Source organism: Trachypithecus francoisi, unplaced genomic scaffold, assembly GCF_009764315.1.
Source record: "Trachypithecus francoisi isolate TF-2019V2 unplaced genomic scaffold, Tfra_2.0 Contig00379, whole genome shotgun sequence".
Taxonomy (NCBI): domain Eukaryota; kingdom Metazoa; phylum Chordata; class Mammalia; order Primates; family Cercopithecidae; genus Trachypithecus; species Trachypithecus francoisi.
In genome coordinates this window covers 62,593-73,818 of record NW_022680602.1, presented here as the reverse complement: position 1 = coordinate 73,818, position 11,226 = coordinate 62,593, and the positions used below count along the sequence as shown (strand labels likewise).

At 48.9% G+C, this 11,226-nt stretch overlaps 1 pseudogene; it reads left to right on the top strand.

Moving 5' to 3' along the window:
* Positions 1 to 5,521: 5,521 nt before the first annotated feature.
* Positions 5,522 to 8,756, top strand: LOC117083564 (annotated as a pseudogene).
* Positions 8,757 to 11,226: the final 2,470 nt, after the last annotated feature.

Sequence of the window (11,226 nt, the reverse complement as noted above, 5' to 3'; positions counted from 1 at the left end):
TTCCTCACTCAGGGCCTGCTGTGGCCTTCGCTAGTATGTCTGCAAAGTCTGCGTGCTATGGTGCCTCTCATGGGACGTTGAGCTCTGTCGTGCTAGATTTCAGGGTATCTGCCTCATGGTCACCTGTCTCACCAACAGAGACCCTGTGGCCAGATTCAAACTAGCAGGAACAGTTGGTCTTTGACAGCAGGGATACCTTCGAGCTGAGCTGCCACCCACCCTGAGATAGTCCCATGACACCCACTGTCTGGGTCAAGGTTGGGGCAGGGCTGGTGTCCTGAAAGGCCCTGCGATGTGGATCGTAATAGCCAGTGGAAAGAGGGGATTGCTATTACTCCCCATATCGCGGGGAGGGTTTCACCCCCTGCGATGTGGATTGTAAGAGCCAATTACTCCCCCCTGCAATGTGTGTCCATTATTAGCAGTCTCTTTTATTCAGGATATTAGGAACAATTTTCTAGGTTGTTTGTAAACAGCCTGCGATCGGAGAACCAATACCATCCTCTGCACCTCCGGATATTAGGAACCATATCATACAATGGGTGTACACTTTTTGGGAGATTTGGGTTACTGTCGTCCTGTGTTTCCCTGAATATTCAGAGAAATATCACAGGGTGGCTGTACAGCCACTACTCTCTGGGCAGGAACGTCATACTTTACCTACTGGAAATTAGGAGCAATATCACAGACTGGGTGTCAAGCCACTGTCATATTGGAAGTAATATCACTCTCTCCCCCACAAGTTATGAGGAACAATATCACAGGGGGGTGTGTACCTTCTCCGGTAGTGGGAGTAGGATCATCATCTCTTCCTTTAGATGACAGGAACAATACCACAGGGTGGGTGTACACCACGTGTGTTTTTGGAAGCAATGTCATTCTCTCTTCTTCTAGGTTTTACGACTCATATCACAGGTGGGGTGTACACCCCTTGTTATATTGGATGGAATCTCATCCTCTTTCAACATGTATCTTTAGAACAATATCCCATGGGGACTGTCCATCCCTTCAATATTGGTACTAAGACCATCTTCTCCTTTCCTGGATATAAGAAACAATATCACAGGAGGGTGTACACCCCTTGCAATATTGATAGTAATGTCACCACTCTCCTGTGGTTATTAAAGACAAAATCCCAGGGTGGCTGTACGGTTCCTACTTTTTTGGGAGTAATATCATCCACTCACCCCCTGGATATCAGGAACCATATCACAGAAGAGCTGTCCACCCCCTTCGATACTGTCAGCCATGTCATCTTCTTCCCGCCTGGATATTAGGAATGATACCCCGGGGTTGGCTGCGGTGTACACCCACTGCGATATCGAGAGTAAAATCAGCCTCTTTCCCACTAAAGATTACGAACTACATCACAGGTGTATGTGCAACTTCTGGGATATTGGTAGTACTCTCAGCCTCCACCTCGCTGCATATTAGAACAATAACACAGGAGGGTGTACACCCCCTGCGATATTGAGAGTAGTATCATCCTCTCTTCCCTAGGATATTAAGAACAATAACACAGGAGGGTGTACACCCCCTGCGATATTGGGCATAATGTTATCCTCTCCCCCACTGAATGTCCAAAAAAAGAATCACAGAAGGGTGTACATCCCCTGCGATATGGCCAGTAACATCATCGTCTCTACCTTTGGATAATAGGAACAACATCAAAGAGGGTGTGTATACTCCCCTGCGATATTGGGCATAATGTTATCCTCTCTTCCCCTAGATATTAGAAACGATATCCCTGGTGGACGGAGGTGGAGTACATTAAGAACAGTATCACTGGGTGGGTGTACACCCCCTGCGATATTGAGAGTAGTATCATCCTCTCTTCCCTAGGATATTAAGAACAATAACACAGGAGGGGTGTACAGTCACGGTCCCTGCGTTATTGGGAGCAATAACATCTTCTCCCCCTCTCGATATAAGGAACAATATCCTAAGGTGGGTGTACATCCCCTGCGATATTGGGTGTAATGTCATCGTCTCCCAAAGTGGATATTGGTCATAGTGTCACAGGGGGTTGTACACCTTCTTTGATATTGGGAGTAATATCATCGTCTCCCCTCAGGATCGTAGGCAAAATATCGAAGGGGTTTTACAACTCGTGCGATATGGGCAGTAATATCATCCTCTCCCCACCTAGATGTTAGGAACTATATTACAGGCGGTTGTACACTTCTTGTGAAATTGGGAGTCATATCAACCTCTCCCACTCTGGATATAAGGAACAAAATGACCGAAGGAATGGACATTCACTGTGATAGTTTCAATAATGTCATCCTCTACCCCCTGACTATTAGGAATAATATCATAGAGGGGTGTACCCTTTCTTCGATATTGGGAGTAATATCATCCTCTCCCAGCCGGATATCAGGAACAAGTCTCTTAATTATTAATATTAATACATATAATAAAAATTGATAGCAATCATCGATATTAATAATCACAATAAAGATAGTGTAAATTAATACTGGTAAAAAATGTTAATGATTAGTATAACAATTAATCATAATATCACTATTAATAATAAAATGATATCAGCAATTAATGTTACTTAAATCAATAATAAGTGATGTTGGTAACAAAATAATAATTAATATTAAGGACTAATAATATTGTTAAATGACATTAATATTACTAATTATTTTCAAGAGTGCACAATCATATATTTAAAATAATTATCCATAATTAATAATGGTATCCTATTAATTGTGTCATTGATAATTATTAAAATCAACCATATATGTTTAATAATTAATCATATTATTACTCCTAATACTGCAGGGGGTGTACACCTACCTGTGATGCTGTTCCTAATATCCAGGGATGGAGAGCATGATTTTAGTTTTAATATCGCAGTAGGTGTGCACTCACCCTGTGCCAGTGATGCTAATATCTAGGGGGTGGAGTATGACATGACTCCCAACATAGCAATGAATGGAAAGCCACCCAGTGATATTGCTCCTAATATTCATGGAAGAAGCGTATGATATTACTCCCAATATCGCAGGGAGGGTTCAGCTCTTCTGTGATATGGTTCCTTTTATCCAGAGGGGAAGAGGATGGTAATAATTCCAGTATCGCAGGCTGTGTTCACCCGCCCTCTGATATTGTTATTTATATCCTGGAAGGGAGAGGATATAAGAGCACCGGGCCTTTCCGTGCTTCTCCCCCTGATCCTAAGGGTAGCTGAGGTCAAGACTCACTGAAAGCTCTAGGTAAAGATATCCCATCATGCACAGGCTATCTCCGTTCTCTGACCTGGGAACGACTCTGACCAGGATTCCACATCTAGGAGGCCTCGGAACTGAGTGGGATTTTCTGAGCAACGCCAAATGGCTGCTCCCTTTTCACCGCCATTGAGGGTCGTTACTTGGATTATCCAGATCACCTAGAAAGTATCAGTATCCAGAATCAACAAGATCAACTCTCTGCTCCTCTGACAGCAGAAGGAGCATGACCAAAATGAACCAAAGAGCGTGGCAGGAAAACATGTGACCGGAAGCTCAGAGAACAGCCACAGGGGGATGTAAGCAGGCCTTCCCACCTGAATCAGGAATAATGAATGAAGCGCAAATCCAAGGGGAATCGAGTTTCAGCAGGTGCAACTCATCCAACGGGAGACCGCCGGAGGGCCAACAAGATCCAGCAACTGAGTCGGGTGTAGTGTCAAGTGGGACGCGACTGGTTCCAAAGCTCAAGAAGACCATGGGGTCACTTGGACCACGTGAGAAAATCACCCCAGTGTGATGGTTCAGCATTCCGACTCCTGCCTGTCTCTTCCCGTCCAAGGAACATGGATCCTAACTTGTGCAGGTGCAGATGATGAAGGGCAGAATGAGGGGACGTGGCACCCAAGTTCCCCGACAAGAGAGTTCCACAGAAAGTCCGCTGGATCTTCGCAAATCCAGAGAAATGGCAACGGGACCCAAGGAAATAGAGCCCCACCGGTGTCCTGGAGACTCTTCAGGCATAACGCCTGGAGCCGCAGGACGAGCTGAAAAAGGAGCCAGGCACCGAAGGACAAAGCGGTGTTGACTTGCTTCCTCTGGGTTTTCCAGTGCAGTCCAATTCACGGTGGTTTCCAAAGGCCTCCTGGAGGAGAAAACACGTGAGGGTGCGGTCAGGGTTTTCTGCGGACACACTTACCATGGGGAAGAAGGAGAAGCTCTGAAGATGGATAACGGCCGAGATTGCATGTCAACGTGCACCTCCTTGATGACACTGAGGCCTACGTTGAAACAGAGTAAATATGGTCCAATTACATTGGGTCTATTTTAGCACCTTATTTAAAAAAAAAAAAAAAAGATGTAAAACAAGACAGGGGTACATGCACCAGTGCTACATACCTGATGGGAAACATCTATTCTTCAAAGCTTGCAGCTATACAGGTAGGTTCTAGAATGTCTGTCCATAGTGAACTTCATCTCAGAGTGCGCTGGGTTAATAGACCTTTCCAGGTCAGGTAATTGGATTAAGTTGATTAGGTTAGGGTCCGTTTCACGTCAGGGGTCCAGAGGCAGTATAAAAGGCAGCCTGGAAAGCAAAGGTCCCTCTCTGCCCCTTCCTCTGGCTTCCTGAAGGCTGCACCGCTTCCAGCAGGGCTGCTCCAGCACCTGCCCATCTGAGCGCCAGCCGAGGAAAGAAAGTAGACCTGTAATTTCAGGTTAGTTTCCCTGAACCACTGTTTGTTTCACGTAATCCCTGAGGGGTGGGGGGAAAAGAGACAAAGGAGAGTGAAAGAAACAGATCGCACTGGGGCTCGCTGATGGAGTGGGATGTGTTCTCCTTACCGGTAATTCTTGGAACAGAAAGCGAGAAAACATTTCCATCTCCGTGCCTGGGATAAGAGCCAGATGGAAATGCAAAAAGTAATTTACTCCAGCATGCTGAATTGGTGGGTAAATGGAAAAAGAACTCTGGAAAAGGGGTGGTTTGCCTTTAGCCATGTAAGAAATTCATATGCCACTTGTTCAGCGTTTGTTTAGATGAATTCGTATGGCATGTGTAGAATACCAGAAAAATAATTAAGGAGGGGCTGGAGCTAAAGCCAAAAAGACAGAGCAGGAAAGACCATCACCTGCTAGTGTGGTAGAGAGGGAGATAACTTCTCTCGATGAATTTGTGTTTGGAAGTTGCCTAATGAAACGGCAAGAGTAGCGATTCAAGTTGTGATAGGAAGCATCCCTTATCCCTGACTTCAAGCAGACCTGCCAAGGGGTGACATCGGCCATGCCCTGTAGCTTCGATTCTTTTGTCCCTCAGGGGAGAGAGAATCATTGTGTCTTCTACTGGAGTGAATGGTGATAGACCTAAGTCCAGTCTCCAGAATCAGTTGTTTGGTTGGGGTTGAAATCTCAACTCTAACTTCACATACCTAGGCCGTGGGCCATGCGGCAGGCTAGGTTTACTCTTGGACCAGGTAGTCACGGCAGAGGAACATACAATATCTGAGGATGCACACACCACATTGTGATCCACAGATTTGACCGATGGGTGGTGAGGTCTCCTCATGACCACACCATCAAGGAGTTAGCTGAGGGTTTCTTGTGGGTGTGTGAATATCCAATGTGCCTAACCATCGCTTTGTGTGTGTGTGTGATTCAGGTGACCCAACCATCAACCCCTGAAAAAGGCGGCCATAAAACACCCAGGAGACGAAGATGATGGCACGTCGTGACCCCAAAAGTGGGGCAAACAGACTCGTGAGAGCCCACACCTTCCAGAAGCAGCAGAGGGCCCCAGTTGGGCCAAGGGCTCCCCCACCCGATGAAGAAGATCCCAGGGTACGTCTAGCCTTGGAATCTTTTGGGTATGGAGCGGAGAGGAGGGGGCGGGTGTCACATGGTCCTCAGAGACTGGGTTGGATTTCAAAGAGTTCTACCAGCAGCACCCGGGTTGCTTTTCCCATCCAAGGTGTGCCTGGCTTGGGACCTCCTCCTCGGCCTGATAGGTCCCTTGAGAGACTCTTGGGAGCAACCTTCCTTTCCACTCAGAATCCTGTGTAGCCAGGTTGGGCTGTGTTGTGGACATCGGGTTCACGATCGTCCCCGCTAGAACCCTGAGTCCTTCCTTTGAGAGTTCTTCCGTCACATGGGCTTTGGGAGGGAACATCGTAACCGAACCCTCCGCCGCTTAAGGGTCCCCATGCCGGTGTCCTCTCTTTGGAATCCTCATTCCGTTCTGAATTCACAATCCGTCTCAATGATGACATTGGATCGCTGCCTGAGGCTTCAGCTCATTCACTGACATCACTTCCTTTCCACCCACAGGTCAAGTGCAAAAAACTGCGGGGCCTTTGGCCACACGACCAGAAGTACCAGGTGCCCCATGAAGTGCTGGAATGGAGCCCTGGTTCCCCAGACCTTTGGGAGAAAGGAAGGGAAGGAAAACCTGAAACCATGGAAGCCCCAGGTTCGAGGGAACCCGGGGCCCTTGAACAAGGAAAAGGGAGAGAAGGAAGAGAGACCAAGGTGAGCAGTGGGAGGGGTTTTCACCACCCTTAGGGTACTGCCACCTAAGGACATGGTGTCTCTGCACCCGCACACCGTGTGCCTTTCCGTCTCTGGGACAGGGAAGGAACGCTGCAGAGAAAGAGACCAGAGCTCCGTGTCCTCCCGGGTTCCCCACCCAGGAGCTCCTTTGGCTCTGGGAGATTCAGGGACTGGGGAGAGGCGGGGGCCCTTCGTGCAGGTTCCCCATGACAGGGGGAAAAGCAACGGAATCCAAATGACAGTCCTTACCTGGGAAGCCTAGAAGGCCACCGGCAGGATGGGAAGGTTGGCACATGAGGGAAGGTGCAGAGGCGGAAAGGGCACAAAACTTCCATTTATGTATCATGAAACACAGAACGGGACTGGGCCCCACACAGGGTTCTCCCTGTCTCCTGGGGAGAACCGAGGGGCAGGGCCTGAACTTTTTCTCCTCTGCAGGCAACAAGACCCGCAGAGGAAGGCTCTCCTCCAGATCCTTTCCGGGAAACCTCCGGAGAAGCCGCTGCCAAATCGAAAAGAATCCATGGAATCTTGTGATTGTCTGAGGGTGAGTGTCACCCTGCGCCCCTGGTCTTTTTCTCCTCTAGGTCACCCTGGTTGGTTTCCTTTCAGGTTCCCGTGTGTGTGAGGGGATCGGGGAACCCTCTTCCCTGCCTTCTTGGGGTCAGGGACTCCACGATCCTTCCAGGTCCATTTGATTCCAGGTGAAGGCATCTGAAGATGCCGTATTTCCTGTTGCTTTCTTTCCGTGCAATGATGGCAAGCCTGCCAACAACGTCTTCCTAGCGGCCTAAAGAAATTAGTCCCTCAGGGGCCCCAAACATGGAGAAGGCTAACCCCAGGAACATGCATGTTTTCAGAAAAGACGTCCTGGGAACCCTTGAGCCACCAACCTGCCTTCAGAAGGGCATTAGTCCGTCCCACTTCATGGAAGGCTGAGTGGAGGCGCTTTGATCCAGTTATTGCCCAAGACACAGTCCTTAGAAAAGTGGTATTCTTAGATCAGAGCTCGAGAGTGCATTTTTCATGGGTCTTGTCCCGATCAGCACTCACGTTGAGGATCTGTCCCTACTTCCAAGGACCGCCTGTCAATACCGTATTAAGAATTTCCTGCTGTGTGCACCTTGTCTTTGGATGTGGTTGATTTCCATGTTGGCTCCATGCTGGGGAACTTCTAACGTGTGTGGTCTCCTTTCTTTCAGGTTGCAAGCAGGCCAATGGCGGTCCACACAACCAATAAGAGGCCACGCTTGGACCCTGCCCTCACTGATGGCTCAGCTACCAAAATGTCTGACACGGTATCCGTCTTGGCTTCACTGTCTCCCCTGAGAAAAGCCAGGCTGAGCTCCTCGTCAAGTCTCCGACCAAAGGAACGACAGACGGGCCGTGGCCGACATCCCTCAGCCTGGAGTCAGGCGGCAGGGCCCGGAGCCTCTCGTCGTGGTGAAGCCGACACACAGCAGGCCTCAGGGTGGCTGTCGAGAAGTTCCCCAGGCTGCCTCCAAGCCCCACGGCCTGATCCAGGTCATCAGCCCCCAGGCACAAGACAAACGTCCTGCGGTGACCTCACAGCCCTGCCCACCAGCCGACACACACAGCTTGGGCCTCGGCTCCAATCTCAGTTTCAGGTCAGGAGCCAAGAGACCTGCCCAGGCTCCGACTCAGGCTTGCCTGAACTTCCCCAAGAAACCGAGAATGAGTCCCTTCCAGATGCCTGAAAATGCCATCCAGGGAGGTGAGCTGGGGGCCCCAGAGACTCTCCAACCTCCGCCAGCTGCAACCGAACTCAGACCCACTCCGTCGCCCCAGATGAGCAGGGGGACACCCGCCCAGGTGCCCAGCAGCGACCGGCAGCCTCCGCACAGCAGACCTTGCCTGCCTACTGTCCAGGCCTGCACCATGTCCCATCACCCAGCGGCCAGCCACGATGGGGCCCAGCCTCTCAGAATGCTCTTCCGGAGACTGGAAAACGGATGGTGGAGCTCCAGCCTCCTGACAGCTCCCTCGTTTCCCTCTCCTCAGAAGCCGGGAGCCCTCCTCCCTCACAGCCCTCATGTCTCAGAGAAGTCTGAGGCTCCCTGTGTTCCTGTTCCCCTGAGTGTCCTCTATGAGGACCTTCAGGTTTCCTCCTCCTCAGAGGACAGCGATTCTGACCTGGAGTGAGACTGCAGGTGGCCGGGGCTCCATTGCATCCAGCTCCCGTGACTTGGAGGGGACTGTGGGACTGAGGAGCACAGAGCAGAGAGCAGACTGTGTGTGGTGACTCCCAAGCTCCACAGCTGTGGTGCTTCTGTGGCTTTTGGAGCCCAGGCCAGGCAGGGACCAGATGCAGAGACTCTGCCTCATCGAATTCTGGTGGGGGACATTGTAGTTTGCAGGGCTCTCCAGAAACCCGCCACCAGAAACTTCTGTGCCAGTGATTCGTTGCCTCAGAAACTGGGTGACGGTGACGCGGGGGAGTCAGACTTCCGCTGTGATGTCAGTAGGAAACTGGGGAATGACTGTGTGTTTGCTCTCTAGATGACTGAATCAGGGAACAGTTAGGGAACCCTGAGAGATGCAGGCCTTCAGCTGTGCCCCGCCCTGACAGCAGTGTTTTGGACGCTGTGAAGCGTTCTGCGCAAAGCCTTCTTGGGGTGTTTCCTCAGACTCGAAAATTAGGCTCTGGAATGCCATTGGAAATAGGTGTGTTTAATTTGTTTTGAAGTGAATAAAATTCTCAAAAAGATGACGTACTCTCTTTTGACTTTCATTCCGTGTTTGTGTGTAACTGATTTTCCAGGGGCTTGAAAATTGCTTGACTTGTTAGCAATCCAAGTCATTATGTCTCTGAAACAGAGTTGATTGAGGGGACCGCAGGTCTTCGCAGGACCTGTGACTTCTTAAACATCCACAGGGGCAAGAGAACCTCAGCCCCACTCTACCAACGCGCACCTAGTCAAATTCCGCCAAGTGAATCTCACGCACGCTCACACGTGGGGAGCGTTGCTTACACCACAAGTCCCCATTTGGCTCACCGCGATGCCACATGTGGGATTTCACACGTCTGTGCTGCACCGCAGTCCATTTCAAAATAGTAAAATAAATATCTTGGGTTTCTGTCGGTTTGCTGGAGGCAAAAACCTGTGATGTTGTTGGTTTTTGGTGGGAGAGTTTCACTCTGGAAAAAAAAATATTCTGAAGATGGAGGTCGTCCTAGATTGTATTTCAAGGTGAGTCTACTTGATGCCAGTGAAGCATATTTTGACATATAATACATGTGGTTATATTATATTTTGTCTCTATTACCTCATTTTAAAAAACCATTTTGTGAAAAATGTCAGAGTTAGATATATCAATGTTAAATTTCTGATCACGTGTCCAGAAGCACTGTAAAATGCAGCCTAGAATGCAAAATTCCCAGCCACTTCTCTGTTGAACTCCCTGCAGAGCGGCATTGCATCCAGTGGTTTTCAAGGTGCACTTGTGTGGCATGAGCTAGTCCTTGGCTTCCTGCTGAAGTTGGAATCCTGCAGATTGTTTAGGGGTGGTGTCAGCTTGTCCCATCTTTCCAGGTCATTATTAACCTTTCCTCGGCACCCACGTGGACTCAGAACTTACCTAGAGTCACAGGCAGGTCTGGGAAGCTGCCCTTGAGCCTTTGTGCAGTCCATGGTGGTTCCATGCCTCTGATCTGCTGGAGCACATTCTACAGAGGGATGGGCTGGCATAAGCTGTCCCTGCCGTTCTGAAAATCACGGAGATTCCTGGTACCTGAAGCCACATAGAAATAAATATCTGTGGAGTCTCAGGCAGGACAGGGATGCCATTCACAGGCTCCTGTTCTTCCACTTAATGGCAGCAAGAGTGATTCCTGGGTTTCCTAATTGACTTCATCACAATTTTGGTGACTTTGTTGTGGCAATGACCACTCCTGTTTCTGTGGCATCCAGTTCACCTGTAAGGTTTTTGGGGATCATGTGGAAACTCATGCATTTTTCCAGAGACTCGCTTCATCCTGAATGCTCTCAGGCATCCACAAGCAGATCCCTGCCTTGGTGGCATCTTGGAGCATTGCAGGAGGCCCCTTAGGTCTAGGAGGCACTAGGAGGTCCATCAGGAATTGGGAGGGCATGTGTCTGCCCATCTGTAGTGTGAACTTCTATTCACCTTCAGAATGTAGATTCTTTCTGAGCTAATAAATTACCTTCATCTTAGTGTAAGTAGCCACAAAAGAATAATTCATATTAACTCCATTAATAAAAATAACTGAAAATCAACAATGAAGATAATAATGACAATGTTAATTATTATAATATTGATAGTAAAAATAAAACAAAGGCATTAGAGATTAGAGATTCCCTTAAGTGAAGGACAATGTGAAGATATAGGGATACATGAGTTGTTTGGACTCAGAGTCCAATGAAACGTGTTCCTCAAGGGCAAAGACAAGAAGCATAAGGAAAATACAAAGTTCATGGATGACCACCTGGGCTACCTTGGAACTCATGTGGGAACACTGCAGGCAAAGTGTACCTCGTCCTGGGACTGCCCACCACCCAGCCCCCACTCACCTTCATGAGGTAGGACAGCAGGATAACGGGGAAGGAGTCCAAGCAAGGGATGCAAGACTTGTGTCACACCTGACTCAAAGAAGCACTGCTTATGACAGATGTTTATCTCCTAACACTGTGTCACCTCTAACTGCCTGGCTGCATGTCTGCCCTCTGTTCTTCTTAGGTCACAG